The sequence below is a fragment of the Hirundo rustica genome, chromosome 1 (genome assembly GCF_015227805.2).
Source record: "Hirundo rustica isolate bHirRus1 chromosome 1, bHirRus1.pri.v3, whole genome shotgun sequence".
Lineage (NCBI taxonomy): Eukaryota > Metazoa > Chordata > Aves > Passeriformes > Hirundinidae > Hirundo > Hirundo rustica.
The window spans coordinates 77,708,752-77,728,801 of NC_053450.1; the positions used below are offsets into that span (position 1 = coordinate 77,708,752).

A 20,050-nucleotide genomic window follows, 5' to 3' on the forward strand; every position below is an offset into this window, starting at 1 on the left:
CTATGAGGAAACAGGAGCTTTAATGCAGGAACAAAGGTATTTGGTTTTCCCATTTAAAAAAGGTTCTTAAAGGATAAGTATATGCTATATATACACTGTAAGATGCCCCTAACATACCTTGGATAGAAAATCATTCAAATATGTAATCTTAATAGACTACTGAAAACAACAATTAACTTATTTTAGCTAATAGGTAAAAACAAATGCAAAGCATTGATATGTCTCAATAATATTTATTTCTAAACACTACCTAGCCATAATTTCTTTTAGTAAATATCCTATTATTTTTTACCATATCCTTCGAGTCTTTTGCCTTATACACATGAAAGAAAGACAATTCTCTACTGTGAGTAACTAAATTTTGCCAAAACCCCAGTTATATAGCTAAACATAACAATCTTGTGGATTTTAGTGGGTTTTTTCCCCTTTTTCATCCTCTGCCCTTTGTTGCTTTTATTATGTGGACTGTAACAAACAAAATAATAATAATAATAAAAATTGGTGCAATCTGGTTATATACATACACTATCTTATTCTAAACACAAACATTCTAAATACAGGAAAAAAAAATCTCTGCATTTCTAAAATTCACCTTCTGCTGCACATCTACCTTCTCTTGATAGCAAAGAAATAATAAAAAAACCCCAACATCATCTACTACTGCTGCTTTTAGCAATAGTGTTATGAAAGTAATGCACTAGAGATCACACTTTTTTCTAATTCATTTTTTACTGCATTTTCACCAGGGAGAAAGGAAATGGGACTCCAGGGAAGCAGACTACATGTGCTAGGGGTAAGACACAGCCTAAAAGACGTGAATCATTCGATATGTACAAAAATAAATGACTGAAAGCAAACAATTTATGAGACAGTTGTACTTCTGTCTATTTCAACACTCAACAATAAAATCCAATGCATCAAACATTTACATGTCAAAATAGCATGAACCACCAGAATAACATCAGCACACAAAAAATCAGCTCATTTTAGTTTATCAGTATTTCTTAAATAAACTCTAGAACAGCTATGTACTGCTGATGTCAATATACTTCCAGGCTGCACAACTACAGACCATCAGAAAACTGTTCATCACTGACTGAACACTCTCAGTAATCATGAACCTTCTCATATGCACAGACAAGGCCCCAAACAGCTAAAGTAATCAGTCATTATCCCTGAAACAAACTCATTCATATGTGTTGCAATTGTGTCCTGAAAAACAATCTTTAGGGAAATATAGGAGAAAATATTCCACAGGCCTACAACACAAACACTTTGTCTCAACTTTTCAATTAAATTCTTTAATAAGAGCAAAATTAGTGCCAAGTGCATAGAAAAACCGTTTAGGTAGCAACACCTCTGATCCTGCTAGACTGGGCAAGATTTTTACAAGTAACCTAGGATTAGAATTTTGTTTCTGAAAATAAGATCATCAGTTATTTACTGCTCACAAAATTCAGGTAAAGGGATTATAAGTCTTGCAATCTTCATCATTTCTCCAACATCTTACTCATACCTTTTGGTTTCACTGCTATGATACCTGCAATTCAATGACTGCTGTCTACCACATAGCCTTGACATTGATTACTAATACAGTATTGCAGCTACATCCCCATGGCAACTTGTTTTCAGGTAATTTCTCAAGCCATATTTCTACCAGCCACAGGAGATGTCCTATAATATCACAGTCATTCCTAAGATATGTAATATTTATTAAAAAAACAAAGCAAAACAAACCACCTATCGTTTCATTAAAATCCCACAACCCTTCTAGTTAGTGTAATTTGTCATTTTTCTCACTTTTTCAATTCTGCTGTTCCTCTCTAGTAAATCAGTATTCTTTACTCAGGAGCTGAAGTTAGCTTCCTTCCAAAACCCAAGGAGACAGCAGAGGAAGGTGTGCAATCCATCAGAGGCAGAAGTATTGAAACTAAATTTTGTGGATGGAAGAAGTTTGTGGCTAGGCAAGACAGATGATTTCCTTCAATTCTGAAGCTATTGAAATTTGTGGTCTGCTTCCTCTGGTTTTCCTCCCATTTCCTGCCATTTCACTTCAATCTAGTTCACGTAATGTGCAAAAAAACCCTTCATCTTTTTGGCTGAATCAGTCTTTCTGTGGCTATTGTGCTGCATCTGACTTCTCAAGGAAATAAATGATCATCAGACATGGTACAAAAATGAGAGAGAAAACATAGCTGGGAGCCATACATCTACTAACAGTGAACAAGAAGATTGATTTGACTGAGTCTAATCTGCATCCTAGGTACATTCCCACAAAAAGAAAAAGAAAAAAAAGAAAAAAGAAAAAGAAAAAAAAAAAAAAAAAAAAAAAAAAAAAAAAGGAGGAAAAAAAAAAAGAAAATAAAACAAAAAAAAAAAAAAAAACAAAACAACACCACAACCAAACCTCCATACTCCTTCCAGCTAGTCCTATTCCATTAAAACACGATGTTGTTCTTTTATTTTCCTACAGTGTTGTTTGCTGCTCTAAAAGGATCAATATTCTGTGTATTCATAAAGATGCAGAGAGTAGTTTGCTCCACTGTCAGGGAGGTCTTATGGCATTCTCCTTCCCCGCGCTTGTGTATAAACAAAAGACACTAGAGTATGTTAAAGCCATGTTCATATTTCCTAAACTAACAAAAGTACAACCTAGTATTATAAACTGCCTCAGCTGCTGTAATATTTTCAATTGCAAGAAGTTCAAAAATTTAATTTTAAACTAATTTGTTGAAGTAATCAATTTTTAACATATTATATATTAGTTGCAGAGTTTAAATATTTTTTCTTGCATGACTGTCCTCAAACAACAGCTTAAGTGCATAATACACTCACAAAAATGTCTAAACATTTCTGAGGCCAAGCTTTATACATTAGTGTTCCAGCTCAGTATTACACATCCAAATCTATCCTGTAATATTCATTATTAGATAGTGCTTTTTGCTACAGAGATATTTTCTGCTGTGGAGAAATTGAAAGCAGTTAACACCTGCATTTTGAAATTGAAATTTTAATTTGACGTGAATCAAAAAAGCATTAGAATTAACAGACAAGTATGCTGCAAACAAAGCTGACAGTCATTTTTAGTATTAAGCAGAGCAGCGTTTTTAATAGAATGCAAATACTGTTGACAGGCATGTCTTTATTCAATTAGTTCCTTCTTTCCAAGGGCAGAGTTGTGTACGCATATCCAAACTGTGTTTTCTAATTTTAGAGACTTTGTGTATTGAATATTTAAAACTACTTAGTATCCAAATCAACTTAACAGAATGTTACTTAAGGTACTTTTCAGTGTTGGCTTCCAATAATTTATATTGTATACCTCAACACTGTTCATGACCTGATCCAGAATAACATCCACGCAGACTTCTTGGCCTTCTTTTTGAAGTATTTCAGAGTAGTTACACTTCTATGTGTGCACATTTTTGTATGTCCCTCAGTATTATAAAGACTTCATGCCAATCTATCTGCATATCCTATTTACTTATGTGGCTAAAATAGCAGGTAAAACTGGCACTTACTGTTCAGTGATCGTAGGGCACTTCTCCACTCCTCCTTTTTCAAATGACTTGTCAAATCAAGCCTACTGCCTCTTTAGCTGCTGGGAAACAAAAACAAAAAAACCCACATATATGTCAAAATTTAAGGAACTGAGGGAGAGGGCATTCTACTAAAAATATCTCTTTCAGGGAAAGTAAAGAGCAACACAACTGTGATATTAAAACTTGATCTTTTTGTCATAACAACTAACAGGAATTTCTGAACAAGAAATCTCTTCTGTGGTGGGACATAGAGGTAACATCTTTAGACAACAAGAACCCAAAAAAATACCAGAAAAAATATATTAACAACATAAAAATAAACATAAACCCAGCTTTTTTTTTTTTTTTTTTTTTTTTTTTTTTTAAAAAAAAAAAAAAAAAAAAAAAAAAACACCAAACTGTGAACCATCATAATTTCAATGATGAATTATATTTTCCAATGCATTCTCCACTGGTCAAGTGGAGAAAAGAATTAGCCACGTTTTTTTCCACCAACATATTAATATAAATTTTTATTTTATTCGCAAATACAAATGTTTACCCCTTGATACAGAATTAAGCTTATTTCAAAACACTTTTGCTTTATTTATTTCAGGTTTTTTAATATAAAACATGCAAATTTCCACTGGAGAAAATGCAATTTAAAAAAAAGGCAACTGTAAGAAACATATTTTCTGAAGTACCTGAAAGCTGCTGATTGCTCAGCATTCCCCAAAGGTATCAGTAAGCAGTGCAGTGCTAACACTGGCTATTCAACAGACTTATTAATAGCTGTGATTCTAGCACAAGTAAAATGTGCTGGAATTATTCCTAAAATGCTAGTGTTATGAAGCACCTACAATTTACAGTAAGCTTCATTTACAAAACAACATTTAGCATCTTAAAAAATTCAAGTTTAGATAGTCCTTTCAAACCGAATATATATGACATGCCACTGAGTTGAGCAAAATTCTCTTTCACAGGGTATGTAAAATTCATCATGACTAAAAGATGAAATAGTAAAAGTTTGCTTTCTGAAAGTTAGCATCATTCTCACACCTTTTGTCAAGGCCAGACATAGCTTTTAAATGGCCACCACTAGCTACGAAATGTTTTTCTATTCACAGCAGATGGTGGCAATACTGAGAGACAACATGAAGATCCCTGTTGCACTACACGATCACTCCTTACACACAGCAAGGAGCCAACCCCTGTACTGCATAGGCGGAAATGGATTAAAAAAATGTATTTTTGATGATAAACCTTTCCTGAATGAAAATGGCTAATATTTCTATGTTACAAACAGAAAAAATGAGGCATGCTGAATTTAATGGGGTGAAGTCTACTTGCAAGCAGCAGTCAGATAAAATGAGATCTGAACATCTGCCCATTTTACTTGAGTAACTTTGCACAGCATAGAAACACAGAGAAACTGCTACCAACTTCATATCCTTGCAAGGCTACAATTAAATTTTTATCAAGAAAATAATTTTATATTTATTTTTCATTGGGAGTGATGTTTTTTTCAAAATTCTGTTATTCACATTTGTATTCTTGCATGGCAGGGAACCTGAATTTCGAGATGAGAGATCCTGTTAAAAAATGAAACAAAACAAAACAAACAAACAACAAAAACAAACAAACAAACAAACAAAAAAACAGGGAAAAAAAAAAAAAACAAAACACAAACCCATCTCTTTTGTGAAGATAGAGTACTTAATCAAGTGCTTAATAATTTGCCTTCCTCACCTATTTCAATTTAATGTCATCATTCTCATCTCCAGAATTACACCTGCCTGTAGAGCTGTTTTACTTGTCATTTCTGTGTGTGCTCAAGTCCTGCGAAATGAAAACAGAGTTAAAGTTGGAACACAATGGAGGGGCACAAACCAGGACATTACTGGGGTTGTTCCATCTGATTCCCAAGGCTACTCCAGGAAAAAGAAAGTCTTATTGCTACAATATTGCAGAAGAGACCTGAGATAAAATGTCAAGGAATAGAAAGGGCAAAATACTTTCCTATCCACTTTTTTAGAACTACTAGAGAGAAAAATGCAAAGGAAATTGCAAATCACCAACAGAAAAACAGAAGAGGCAAAGAAGGGCCATGGGCCTACCAACCAGTTCTGCCATTAGATCACCAGGAAAAGCACAAGTGAGATATGCTGCGGGACTTCAGTCTTCTACTGTACATAACATAGAGTGATAATAAAGAAGGTGGTGACAAGTCTTTTACTAGGGCCTGTTGATATACAACAAGGCATCTAAATCTACCATCATTGGAACTGATGGTAGATTTAGACGGGACGCATGGAAGAAGCTTTTTACAATGATGTGGTGAAACACCAGAACAGGTTGCTCAGAGGGCCTGTGGATGCCCCACTCCTGGAAACATTCAAGGTCAGGTTAGATGGGACTCTGAACAACCTGATTTAGTTGACAATGTCCCTGCTCATTGCATGGAAGTTGGACTAGATGATCCTTTAAAGATCTTTTCTAACCCGAACCATTCTATGATTTTATGATTCCATGATCTCTGTGGAAGCAACTATTTACTCTTAAGGAAACACTTAGCTAAAGAACTGGTTCAGGAAAGAAACAAACAAACAAAACCAAAAACAAACTAAAAACAACAACAAAACAAAAAAAAAAAAAAAATAAAACAACCCAACCCCAGAAGAATCCACAAAAAACCGCAACAACAACAACAACAACAAAACCCCCTCAAAACCAAAAAAGAGTTATCAGAGACTTATCCAGAACAGCAGCATGTGAAACACTAGGACATTAGAGGAGCTCAACAGATTCAGAAGGCCAAGACAGATTGTTTGAATGACAAACTGTAAAAGAACAATCTGAAAAGGCTCTCTTCAGCATTTTGCTATTTTCTTATAGTTTTATATCACCAAATGATGAAAACAGAGTAGGCTAAGCAATCTGCCCAATAGAACCAAGCTCTTAACACTCAATCTCCAGTGGCTGGACCTCAGCCACCTACACGTCTGCCACCTTCTGTATTACAAAGAGTGTTGTGTATCTTTTGCGGTAAGAGGGTCTGAATGAACATTAGTAAACAATTTTTAAACTCCATAACCTGCTCTTCATTCAGCTTTTCAGTACAAAATACTATACGTTTTATTTAGCAAACTATTTTTTATAAAATTATTTAATATTGGAAAAATAGTAATAATTAAAAGAAATTATGTATTTATGCTCTTGAGCTCTAATAAAATAAAGCATGCCTCATTCCATCAGTTACCGCAACTATGCTTATTTCAATCAAATAGAGAAACATTCATCTTCTCACAGTGACAGCAAAAGATACAAATTTATAACTTTACAAACATTAAGGTAATTCCTGCAGGTGTTTTTGTTTGGTTGGTTTTTTTGGGGGGTTTTGTTGTTGTTGTTGTTGTTGTTGTTGTTGTTGTTGTTGTTGAGGTGGGCGATTTATCTGTTCTTTCTAAAATGAGAATGGGCTCCACAATTTTTACTAGACACTATTGCAACATCAAGTATAGTCTGTCTACTTATTAGAACAACCCAATAACTTTGCTTATTGCTGTCTGTTCTCCAACTTGTCTTCCTCATCCTGCATTCTTTCTTTGTTGTGTAAGAGTTTACTGATATTATAATCAAGATTAGAAACATACCCTCCAGAAATGGCTTAGCTTTACCAGTTCAAATTTTATTCTTGGTCAGAAATAAAAAGCTTATTAAGTGATTTCATATACCAATTATTTTATTTGAAAACATCTATTATACAGCGTCTCTTAGAAGATGCTGAATGCTCTGTATTCCTACAGATGTCCTTCATAATCTTGCAATTTGTGTAATTCTTAATGAAGAATATAGTTAGTATGAACTATCCACCTGCTTTGTATCATTATTAATTTCTCAATTGTTCTCTTGAAAATTACGGCATAGCATCACAAATCCAGTTACAATACACCTAATTATAATCTCTGCTACCAGAATGACCCTAAATGATCCTCTGCAAGTCTAAAATATTTATAAAATGTGGGCACAGGAGAAAGGAATAGAGTTTAACTAACAGATGTATTTTCAGTGCTTACTAAGGAAAGGCTGCTTACATATTCATCCTGCAAGTGATTGACGGAGGAAACTTTTAGGAAACAACTTTTGGGAATCAAATTAAATTTCTGAAATGCTGTTTCTGGGAAGTTTATTTTAATTATTTCTTAAGTCACCTCTCCCACTATACAAAAGTTATTATTATTAGGGAGAAATAAGTACTCTATGTGTTTATTCCTTTCAGTTATGATTAAAGAAAAAACCAAGTCTCTGAAACAATTTAGTACATCTTTTGACCAAGAGCTAGACAAAATAGGGTGCAATCAAAGCCTTGACTTGAACTGTGAGAGGCTTCATTCCTTGAGTGGCTCCAGTAATTGCAGTGAGCTTATGAGAGAAATGGGCTAAAGCTCATTGTACAGAGCAGAACACATGACACTAAATTTTGTGGTCTGCTACACACCCCTGAGCAGAGCAAGGAGTTATGTTTTAACTCATATTCCAACTGTGCCAACAAAAAACTCCCGGCAGATTAAGAAAAGAAGTAAAGTTCAATGCTACCTACTTGAAGAAAATACAAGACAGAAAATACAAGATAACAATTTAAAATAATAAGATATATATTATCAATTAAGTTTGAAGTGAGCAAGACCTTTTTTTTTTTTTTTTTAATTATTTTTCTCTAATTCTTGCCTGAGATACAGCAGAGTAAGATCACTAAGATAATTTGCCTTCAGCAAAGCTTAAGGTTGGAAGCTTTCAGGTCTCTGTTAGGTGCATACATTCCCCAGTGTGATATTCTTGTTTCTAAACTTAGCTGGAATCCCACTGAGCAAACGGATTGCATGTGCAAGGGCAGAACAAAATCAGACTTTTAGTGTGGGAATTTTTCTCCTTACACTGGCTGGAAGAAAAGAAACAAGATTTGAAGTATAAAAGAATAAATATAAATAATTTCAGGGAATCTATTTACCAGGCAAATGTGTAGCAGGTTTCAGATAATCGTTATCTAAGGCTTACACATAATCAACAATAACTAAACACTTACACAATGTAAAAACATTAAATATCAAGAAGTACAGGAAATAAATAAGTCACTTACAAGCTAAGTAAGTCACTTAACTCTCTTTTCAGTGTAGTTTAGTCACCGTGAAAACAGAACAAAGAAAATCAGCTACTATCTTACATCAGTATTTCTAAATTCTCAGAGCAGGGGAAAAAACAAAGTACATTGATGTAAAGTGCACTGTAACCTCCCAAACCTTCAGGCTGTTTTTGCATTCCATGCACAGAAGAACAGGAATCTTTAAACCCAGTGGCACTTTGGTGCCTTATGCTATGATACTGGGACATGAACATATAGCGTAGACAGACTTCTAACTCCATGGATGTAACACCCACGTGGCCTGGAAAACCTGTGATTTACAATACTCTTATAGAAATTCAGGCAATGGTCTACAAAAACTTTCTCTCAAAAGACTCAAACCAAACATATTTCTGATTAAGTGTTTTGCCTTGAGGTACTGAATGACTTCTGTGCCTCAGTCTTTTTTTGGAAAACTAGTCTTCAGGAATCACAGGCCTCATTGTCCAGTGGCAGAGTCTGGAGTAAGGAAGACATTGTTGGTGGAGGAGAATTATATTAAGGAAATTCTAAATAATCTGAACATACATCAGCCCATGAAGCCTGATAGAAAGCACCCACAAGTACTGTGGGAACTGACTCATGTCATTGTGTGGCAATCTGAAGAGGTTCTTGAAGACTGGAAGAAAGCAAATATCACTCCTATATTCAAGAGGGACAAGAGGAAAGATCCAGGAATATATAGGTTGATCAACCTCACTTCCACTACTGGGATGGTGATGGAACATCTAATACTGGAAAATATTTCCAGAAACATGAAAGACAAAATTATCAGGAGCAGTCAGCATGGATTTATGAAGCAGAAACTGTGGTTAACCAACCTGATTCCCTCCAGTAAGAGGAGACTAGCTTGGTGGCTGAGGGAGGAGCAGTGGGTGTTGATTACCTCATCCTCATCAGGGAGGCTTTTGACACTCCTGTAACATCTTCACAGACAAGCTGAGTAAGTATGGGTTATGTAAGTGCAGTGAGGTGGGTTGAAAACTGGCTAATGGGCCACCAGAGAGGGTTGTGGTAAGCAGTACAAAGTCCAGCTGGAAGCCAGTGCTGTACCCCAGGTGCCAGTAGTAGGGGCAGTACTATATACATCTTCATAAATGACCTGAAAAACAGGACACAGTCCACTCTTCTGGGGATTGCAGATGATATAAAAACAGGGGTGGATGGGGGGAGTGAGAGATGAACCAGATGGTTGTGCTGCCACTCAGTAGGATGCCAACAGGCAGGAGAAATGGGTAGAGAGTAATGTCAGGAATTTCAGCAAGAAAAAAAGCCAAGTCCTGAAACTGGAGAGGAATATGTTCACACAAATGACAGATCATTCAGAGAGAAAAAAAAAAAAAATTAAAAAAAAATAATAAAAAAAAATCCCAGCTCCCCAAGGTAGGTTCATAGAAGTATGACCTATGCTAGAAGTATGCTAGATACTAAGCTAGATAACAGTCTCCTGTACAGTAAATTGTTATCATGCTTGAATTCAAACACGGGCAAGTAATCTTGATTTCTGCTATTCCATGAGATTTTTGTCACATATTGAAAGTTTTCAAGTGACCAAAATCCCTTTGGCAATGAATGCTAATGAATATAATGATTCATGTAAAGACATGACTTAGCTTTACCCTTCAAAAGCCAGTGCTTCTCAGTCTACAGACCAAGCATATGCATTTTCTTGATACAGATATTGTAAACTAAGTGTCCACCCTAGCAGGGAATTCCAGGGACTTGTCCACAGGTAAAATCTTCTACATAGCTGTGATGATGCAAACCCTTAGTGAAAAATAGGCTATATGGTTGAACAGAATGATTTTCTTTTATCACAGATTTTAGATCTTCAAGAAAATTTTGCACCAAGAAATGGATAGGTAAACAGTTTTGATATTAACAGTACAGTTAGAGAGTAAGACAATCAAAATGCTCTAATTTTTCTGTGTAAGTTCTTCAGAATAAACATCCTAACATGGTTCACGCTGGCATTCTCATCAGTAATGACAATAAATAAGCACAAACTGGTAATTTATTTATCAACATTTTTACACATTTTCATATATCATGAACACTTGCAGCTTTTTCCGGCACTCCTGTAAGTTTAGTTTCACATTATGTCTAGGGAGGCGTGATCTCAACATGTGATACCTCTGGTCCCAATAAAACATTATCATTCAGTTATTCTACAAAGATCTTTGTAGCACACAATTTTAAAGTACAGATTGTTATACAGTGTTAACTCAAATGCAATGAAATGCAAGAGGCCACCAAGTGTGCTTTGTAAATTACCTTACAAAACCTTTTGAGCAAGTGTAATTTGAGGTTTAAGACAAGCAGAAACAGTGTAAGCCTGACTGCCATTTTGACAGCATGGACATAATTCAGCTCAAGGAGTGAGTAACAAATAATTGGATGCAAGCCTTGTACAGCACGGATAACTGCAACACTTCTCACTTTAGCCTAAAAATGTTTTAAACTGTGTGGTCTAGGCTGTTTTGAATCCTATAGACAGATGGCTAGTACTTAAATTTACCTTAACTTTGTTTTAGTTGAGTTTGATTAGCAGCAACTGGATAACAAACTAGCCCTTAACTGAGTGTTGTCTAAAATCTACAAGCTGGATCCTGGAACAGCTTAACAAGAACCCCCAGACATAGATTTCTTCCTGCTTCCCTGGGGCTGTAGTGAGGATGGATATAGAAAGTTGATACTACAGGACCAGTGGAAGCAGGAACATCTCCTGGTGACTAGTGTTTACCTTGAGGAATCTCTGGGACACAGTAAGATTTCCAGGTACACACTTAAGCCTCTCACTTTATAGAAGTATAACTGCGATGGATTTGTATTGAGGTTTGACATCTAGAGCAAATAACGGAATTATAAATGGCAGTAAAGGTTTAAATCAGCTGCAAATATTAGTCTTTTACCCTAATCTCTACTTTCCTTAAAATAAGATTTACTTCAAAGAATTCAGAAAAAGGTAAGCAAAGACTTATTAATGGACATAGTCAAAGCTGGCTATCTAAATTTCTTTCAATCTCAAATGCATGACTGTTCTGTTGAGAGAAGTATTTCTACAAAAAACATCAATCTGATACACAAAAATTAAATATAATAATTTTTGTGTATATAGCAGGAAAAAAATCTTTTTATAAAATGTTCTTCAACGGTGTAAAGTTTTCAAAAATTTTTGTGTAAATCCACAAACTGTATGGTTAGAATCTCAAACTTCTTACATTCTACTTTCACAAAGGCTGCAATGCAGAAAGAACAGACTATTCATATCAATTCAGGCTTGAAAAATTAGGGGACAAGCTCTAAAATAACTCAAGATTATTTTAATAAGGAGTGCTTAGATAATAACTAAATAACATTATATAAAAAGTAAAGCTAAAAAAAATGCTTTCCTGTTGCTAGAAAAGATCCTCTGCAAGGATAGTTAACTCACAAGTGTAGTTAACTGGGATAGTTAACTAAATATGATTAGTCATTAAAACTAATGTCATTAAAACTAACTCTTAGTTATCAGTCATTAGTCATTAAAACTAACTCTTACTCCTGCTTTCTTTTTTTTCCTTGTTATTTTAAACTGTTGCACATTTTTCCATCAAACCATAATTTTCATTAGTTTTCCAGTGTTTTCCATGCAGTCCTAAAATCACATGGAAAATAAAGATTTGCAAGGGAGATTCTTCAGTGTCTTGACATGGTATTCTTCAATGGCTGTCACCATTCTAATCTTGTTGATGGGCAAATGTAAAAATTCTTGTTCCTGTGTTAGGAAACTGCCATTTCAAACAACAGATGATATTCCTTATATATTCACTGTAATGCTTCCCTTTTCTTTGCTAAGGACATGACACATCCTGTTCCTGCTTAAACAGTGTGCAAGTCAGATGGAGGAACCTGGTAATGAGATATCTTTTTAGCTGAACATAGAGTTACAATTGGATGCAAATGAGATATTTGTTTGAATCCACACCTTGGAAGTCAACCTATCCTCCCTCACAGTGTAAATTCTAACACAGAGAGAGCCTTCAGAAAAAGCACATGCTTTTCCCGAAGCAGTTTCCCAAATAAGGATCTTAAGGCATTACATCCATAATTTATGATCAAAAAGAACAGACCAAAGACTTAGCTAGTATGTGTTAGGGGAAAAACAACAACAAACCAAACAACAAACAAACAAACAAAAACAAAACCCCAAACAAACAAACACACCCCCAAAAACAAACAAACAAAAAACCCCCCCCAAAAATGCAAAAGAAGAAAATATTTTTTCCAGTACAACTTCTGTGGTGCTTAGAAAAGAGATATCTACATAGGTACCCCTAATAATTAAAGTACATTAAAAAACAACTACAACAACAACAACTGAAACAAAAAAAACCCACTACCCTGCAAAATTAATTCATTTACCTCTATATTATTTATCAATTCACAAATCTTCAGTTGATTTTTAAGTTATCAGGCAGGGACTGTTATTCATCTCTTTAGTATTTTAACTCCATCAACAGTTTACCCCCAAGCCTGGAAAAAAAGAACAACAAAAAACCAACATACAAAGCCTGCTCCTTCTGCAGTCTGGGTGGGTCTCTCTATAACGTGATTCACCAGCACTGAAAATCATCATATATTATATGTCAAGTCCCAGTGTTTATCCTTATAGGTCAACAGACAAAACAAACAAAGAAACAAACAAAAACTTCAATCTTAATTTCCCTCATAGGGCAGATTCTAAAGGCATTCCCTCTTTCTACCAGAAATGTTATTCTCTCTGATCCAGGAAATCATTCCTTTCCCTCAGCTTACATCCCTGCCTGAGCCAGACATACCCATCTCCCAGTATAACTCAAAGATAAATGCCCTGGAATTGTACAGCCAGATTTTTGCATCTGTGACAGAAATTGCTCACGAAAAGGACTTGACATACTTTTTGCAAAAGCCAGAGAGGCTGCTGGTTCACACAGCATGAAGCTGACTCCAGCTCAACAAGAAAATCATCTGCCAATTTCAAAATCTTCCCAACCACCGACTAACTTCTCTCCACCCCACCCTCAACAATTACTGCAAAGCAGTTAAGTCAATCAGTCAAGTTTAGTATTTGTGAAACCACCATTTACTAAGGAGTTATTGGAGTATTTTCAGGTACACCACACCCTATCACGTCTGAAAGTCATTAACCTGAAATGCTTCAAGCAAAATAGTGCAAACTGCAAATTTCAGAATACACAGAATAAAACTGTAAAAAATAGTTATGGCATTCTGCTTAATGTTAGAATAGCCCTTTAGTATATATAAGACTATTTTTTTTTTTTTTTTTTTTCATTCATGTTTAAATTATATTAATCCCATGGAGGGCACGTTCTAAGAAAATTTCCATTTCACTCATGGAGCTTAGTTTCATTGGCTTCAAAGTATTTATTTCCTCTCAATTGTATCATCACTTTGTGTAACTGTCAACTGATATGCTCAAATATGTAATTTTAGGCTGTACTATAAAGAAATCTGTGAATGGGACATCTCCCCAGCAGATTTTTTAACTGACAGCTAATGGGAAGTAAAACTGTAGCTACATTCTGATCCTCTGTCCTGTGCAAAGTCTTAAAATAAATCTCACAGAAGGGTCACCTCCCTCAGTCCATCTCTAGGTAGCAAACAACACCACAGCTATTAATGCGTCCCTGGCTATAATTTTGACAATTTTGACAGTCAAGCCTCTAAGGTTTATCAAGATGCTGTTGAAGTTGCAGTTGATAACATATAAAAATTTATGTCTCCACTACTCCAGTACAAGAATTATCAATAAAATTCTATAAATGCTTATTTCTTATAAATACTTACAAATTGGCATAAATAATGCTTATACACCTTTACTGACATAACATAAGTACATATGCCTGCTCATGTACTTTGGGCACAATAAAAGAAATGAAGTTTTATTTAAAAAACTGTAGTGGTTTGGGATTTGTTTTGCTTTTATTGTATGTGCTGTTTATTTATTGAATGGTACCTCCTATGTTTGTTCCCCCCAATGATTTTTCCTGGTGTTTCTCCCCTCCAACAGTTATATGTCAATCCCCCACTCCCCCTTTTCTGGAATCTGCCTGTCATCTCGTCCCCTGGAGCTAGAAAGTTCTTCCAAGGGCATTGAGTGATAGGTCAGATCCAGAGGGGATCCCCCCCACCCCAATCATCTAAGTTTGGTTTATAAAAATATCATACACCTGTGTGACCCCTCCCTGATTTGCTCACCCACTGCCTCTTCCCCTTGTTCCGCCCCAAACAAAAGGTGCTGGCAAGCAGCCTGGAGGGCTCTGCCTGGGCAGATTCCTGGGGGTGCAGTGGTCCTGTGCCAGGGCTCCAATAAACTTTTGTGACCCGCTCAGCAGAGTCCGCCTTTCTATCTCCACCATCGTTGCCTTGCACCACCTGTGCTTGCCACCGAGGTTGCGTGGGAGCCAAGACCCCACAGGATCAGATTAGCTGGCGTGGACAGCTGTCCGTACCTTTCCATGCCGCGGTGCGTGAGCTAGCCTGAGCGTGTGTGGAGACCACGCCTAAGGCACCACAACAACAAAACTGTAAAAGGCTGGAGACTAAGTATAGGACAATCACTACAATTAAACAGAAACAAACACATTTTGTTCTTCATAGAGAAATAAACCTCTGTTTTTTATTTATGTACTACCTTAGAGCACAGAATTCTTGGCAAATAAACAGCATTGGAATAATACTCCAGATAAGAGTACATTACTCAGTTCAATGGACATAAAAAAACCAAAAAACCAAAAAAAACCCTACCACAACAAACCAAACCAACCAAAAAACTTCAATGCCTCCATTAAAATCCATGTCAGCCTTAATTACCACTGGGAGTTTATTTATTTATATCTTCAGATATTCAGATATTTTTACTAGAAGCAGAATACACTTCTACTGCTAGAAATATTAGTGACTAAGAATGCTTCCTGAAAATTCACTTTCAGGTTAACCAGGAACATTTTCGTTATTTCTTTCTGTTTAAATAGTGCAGTGAAATGACAAAATTATATTAAAGTCCAATCTCTATTTCCAATAAAGTAATATATTATTTTAATAAGAATGCGGGAAGTGGATTTCACTTAATGACGTCCTGACATTAACAAAAATACTTGTCATGCAAAAAGCTCTACTGATCTTTTAGCAACTGTGAAAAATCAAAATATGGTAAAAATATTCACTATATGATTGGTTTTCATTCCATTTTTTTGTGGACACATCATAAATAAGTAACAAATGTTGAATTTTTTGACAGTAGATTTCAGTGCAGATAAAGTCAGAAGCATCTTCAGTGCATAACCTGATACTTCTGCATACAGTCCTTTTCTGAAAATAAGAAGGTAAAACTTACGAGCTCCTAACAGGAGCTTTTTTCCTTGCACCTTTTGTTATTTGTGCCAGAAAAAAACTGACAATGCTGCATTTCAGCTTCTATCTGGCTTCTCAAAAAATATAGCAAAGTTTTACATTCAAACAATAAAGGAAACTCTAAGATTAAAAGTTAGGAAGTTAGGTTCTTTAAATATCTATTTTATACACATGACAGTTGGTTATGGGTTTTTTTTGTTTGTTTGTTTGTTTGTTTTTAAACAATCTATCTTATGTTAAGCAGTGATTATAGAGAAGTAGAATTACATAGTCACATGGGACTTCTCAAAGTAAGGACAAGGAGATCGGGTTATTCAGGTAATTGTCCAGTCAAGTTTAACATATCTTTAATGTGGAGGTGGGACACCACACTGGGAATCCCAATCCACTATTTGATTGCTCCTATTATATTTATGTTTTTCTGACCAAAATTTCCCAAGCACCAGCTGTATCCATTGTATTTTCATGCACCATTCAGAATTCATCTCCATGTTCTCTATGCTATAATTTAGTAGCTGAAGACAGCAATAAGACTCTCCCTGCAGCTTACCTTCTTAGGACTATACAAACACAGCTCTCTTAACCTCTCCTCATTCATCATGTACTGCAATTCTCCCCACCATCTCAGTAGCTTCTTGTTCAGTTTGCTCCAATACGTCAATATATTTTATGTAGATGGGGTGCTTAAACTGCACATAATACTCCAGATGCAGTTCCACAAAAGGGCTTAATAGAGAAAGAGGCTTACTCCCCTCAGCCTATTGACTTCTTTCTTACTAAAATTCTGCAGAAGGCAGTTTGCTTTCTTTTCTTGGCTTTCTTTACCAAGACCTGCTCATGACCTTCTCTGCAAAGACGTTTTCTGCCCTGCTGGCACCAAGCCCATACCGCTGCATGGCAAATTATTCCAACTTAGATGCAAGACTCATCATTCACCTTTGTTGAAATTCATGAACTTTCTGTCAGCTTGACCTTTTTCATGTCCTTTGTCATTAAATCCTCTGCCCCACTGAGCAATGGGCCCAGTTTCCCTAGGCTGCCTTTGCTGCCAATGTACTCACAAAAGTCAACCTTGTTTCTTTTATAGCTCTTGATCCAACTGAGCTACTGCTTTCCTAACCTCACCTCTACATGTTTGGGCAATGCCTCTGTCAGAAATCACCAGGAAGGCCATCCCAAATTCTACCTTCTCTGTACATTCTAGTTTTGCTTATCTTCAGTCAAGATTCTGCAGTTCACCCTTGTGGATCTTCTGCAATACCTGTGTGATTTCTTTCTGCATACTGGCATAGATCACTCTAATGGAGAACATTGTCCTTGAAGGTCAATGAGCTCCTCATGGCACTTCTGTTCTCCAGTTCAGACTCTTATGGGATCCTGCCAAGAAGATTCCATACAAGCCAAAGTTGTTTCTCCCCAAGTCCATGTGATTCTATTTGTCTTGGTCATTTTGGTTTTTTTCAGAATTTTAAACTTTACAGTCTTGTGATCACTGTAATTAAGGGACCTTCTTTTTTTTTTGATGCCTCAAATTTTTTGTTACTGTTACAGAAGCTAAGGTAACCCCAAACACTAAATTATCAGAGGTTAGCTTTGGGAGAAGGAAAAATAGATTTAAAAAAAAAAAAAAATTACTAATTTTAATTTGGTTTCTGAGCCTGGAGAGTACAATGAAATAATGTTTTATATCTTTCTTGCATGCTAAAGGAAAAATCCTCCTGATTCTAAATTTAAGATGCAATTTTAAAATAAATTTTTTGGTGCCAGAAACTGGAGCTTAAGAAAGCACATGTAACAAGGGAAGAAAGCATTGATGAAATATTTTTCTCTCACACAATTTCAGGAGGAGCTGACTAGCCTACAGGCCAAATGATTCTTCCAGAAAAGATCTTTTAAAATAAAGACAAGAAGAACAAAGTGAAAGAATGGGAAAAGGCTGCAAAAGCAAAAAAAAAAAAAACCCCGCTTATGCAAAGTGTATAAACACAACAGTTCCTCCTTTTTTTTCATGACTGCCCCATATTTAATTTCCTATTCATTCATTTGTGCAGGCTGGAACACACAGTCTCAGTTTTTGCTGTTTGCTTACATTCTGTCTTGGATGACCAAGATCCCTTGCATATGGATCTGGCAGTTTGTTACCATACAAATATTTGGTCTGTGGACTGGACTTTGCAACTGGACTAAAGATAGTGAGCATGGCCAGAGTTTTAACTGCACCCAAAATACATGTTTAGAATAGACAGGTCTACTACAGAAATAACTACAGAACAGGTGAGCTCCATTAAGATCCTCCCCAGGGTTCTCCAGCACCTTCACAGGTGTTAGTCATTGTTAGTGGATAAGAAGCATGAAGAACACAGCTGAGGAAGCTGGATTGATTCAGCTTGAAGCTAGGGAGAGAAGGATCACTACAAGTTAGCTCCAATAAAGCTATAACTGTAACCAAGAATAAAAGAAAAATTATTTTGCATGATCTTCAGTGCAGTTTTTTACTATATCTGCAAAAGACATAGGCAGAAGCAAATTACCTCAGTCACTTTATTGAGTCCACAGATCATCCTGTCTAATGAACATAACTTGCATGACTTTAAATGGTCAGTAGAAAGCAGTGTGCAATAGCGAAGTCACAGAAGGATATAACATTTTCTCACATATACATTACTTGATGAAATTGAGTACTCGACATCGACTTTTTCGAATAATAAGGAAGCTCCTCAAATGTGATGCGCAAAGTGTAACAACCATGCAGTGAGGTCAAATTATGTTGGCTTAGCCCTCTGTGTGTTTGCTTCTTTGGATTCATCGTAAATTACTGAAATAAAAATTAATAATTTATTGTACCTATACAACCATACAAGTTCTCATTCACTAAGCTTGCATGCATTTCTTGTGCACATTTTATTTTGAAAAGGCTTATAAAATATTAACAAAGGTATCAAAAGAAAATATAAAAAGGCCAGTTTTATTTTTAGGTCTTTGATATATTCACTCAAACACTCCACAATTAATAAAGGGTAATACTAATCATATTTTCCCTACTTAGAAAAGATCCACAGTGACTTAGGCATAATCACAGCCATATCAGTAAGAAAATTTTCTCTAGTTCTTCACGCTCACCATTAAGGGAAATTTTAGGAACATCAGTGTTCAAGGCCTCCTTAAGAACAATCTGCTGCTGTCATAATTCCAGAAAAAAAGGTATATGTGAAGAAAGGAAATTCTTTCAAGAGGTAGATAATCAACTTTTTTTTTTTTTTTTTTTTTGCTTTAACTTTTTTTTTTTCCCCAGATTGTACCCTGCAACAGAAATAAATATTTATTTTGTCATCATGATATCTCTTTAACATCTAAGTCTGCATAACAGCTAAGTAAATAATCATGCTTCAGGACAACACCTGAAAATACAACAGCACACAAGATTCTGTTCATGTATTAAACTTAGCTCATAAAACTGAGTTCAAGACAAAAATATAACCCATCAGATAACCCATCCCCTCTCTGCAGCTTTTCTTACTCATCATATATGACTTTAATTTGTGTGTCAGCTGCTGGGAAATGAGGTTATTAGAGAAATATTCTCAAAAGTGATGCTACTTACAGAGGAAAAAAACAGTGGGTTTTTTTTGCTTATTTGGACAAAGCAAAATATCTTGTGTGTGTAATACTAATTCACCACAGTTACAAAACATAGATATAAATAACCATTTGTTTGGATTTATGTCAATTACTTGAATGGGCTGAAAGAATCCTTCAGATTTGGCTGTACAGAACAGAGAACATTGAATCAAATTAAAATTGGAATCTCTGTACACAAAAGCACCTGTCTCCTTGTTGTATATACACATAATAGTGGAAAACATGGAACTTGGAAAAGGTCATAAAAGAAGGGGAAAGTACACATTTTTAATAAGTCCCTTATTTATATCTGGACATGCACAAGTTTCTACCCATC

General features: G+C 35.6%; 1 protein-coding gene across 7 annotated transcripts in view; it reads right to left on the reverse strand.

The window, feature by feature from the left end:
• CDH18 (cadherin 18) overlaps nt 1–20,050 on the reverse strand; it is a 530,347-nt gene that overhangs the window by 190,650 nt on the left and 319,647 nt on the right. For 4 of the 7 annotated variants that reach the window (XR_009208059.1, XM_058421427.1, XM_058421417.1 and 1 more), the window contains 2 exons: nt 5,271–5,360; nt 3,522–3,601 (listed from right to left, as the gene is read on the reverse strand). The gene's annotated coding sequence lies outside the window, so the exon portion shown is untranslated. The remainder of the gene's footprint in view (nt 1–3,521; nt 3,602–5,270; nt 5,361–20,050) is intronic. The other 3 variants (XM_058421423.1, XM_058421421.1, XM_058421426.1) reach the window with 3 other exon arrangements.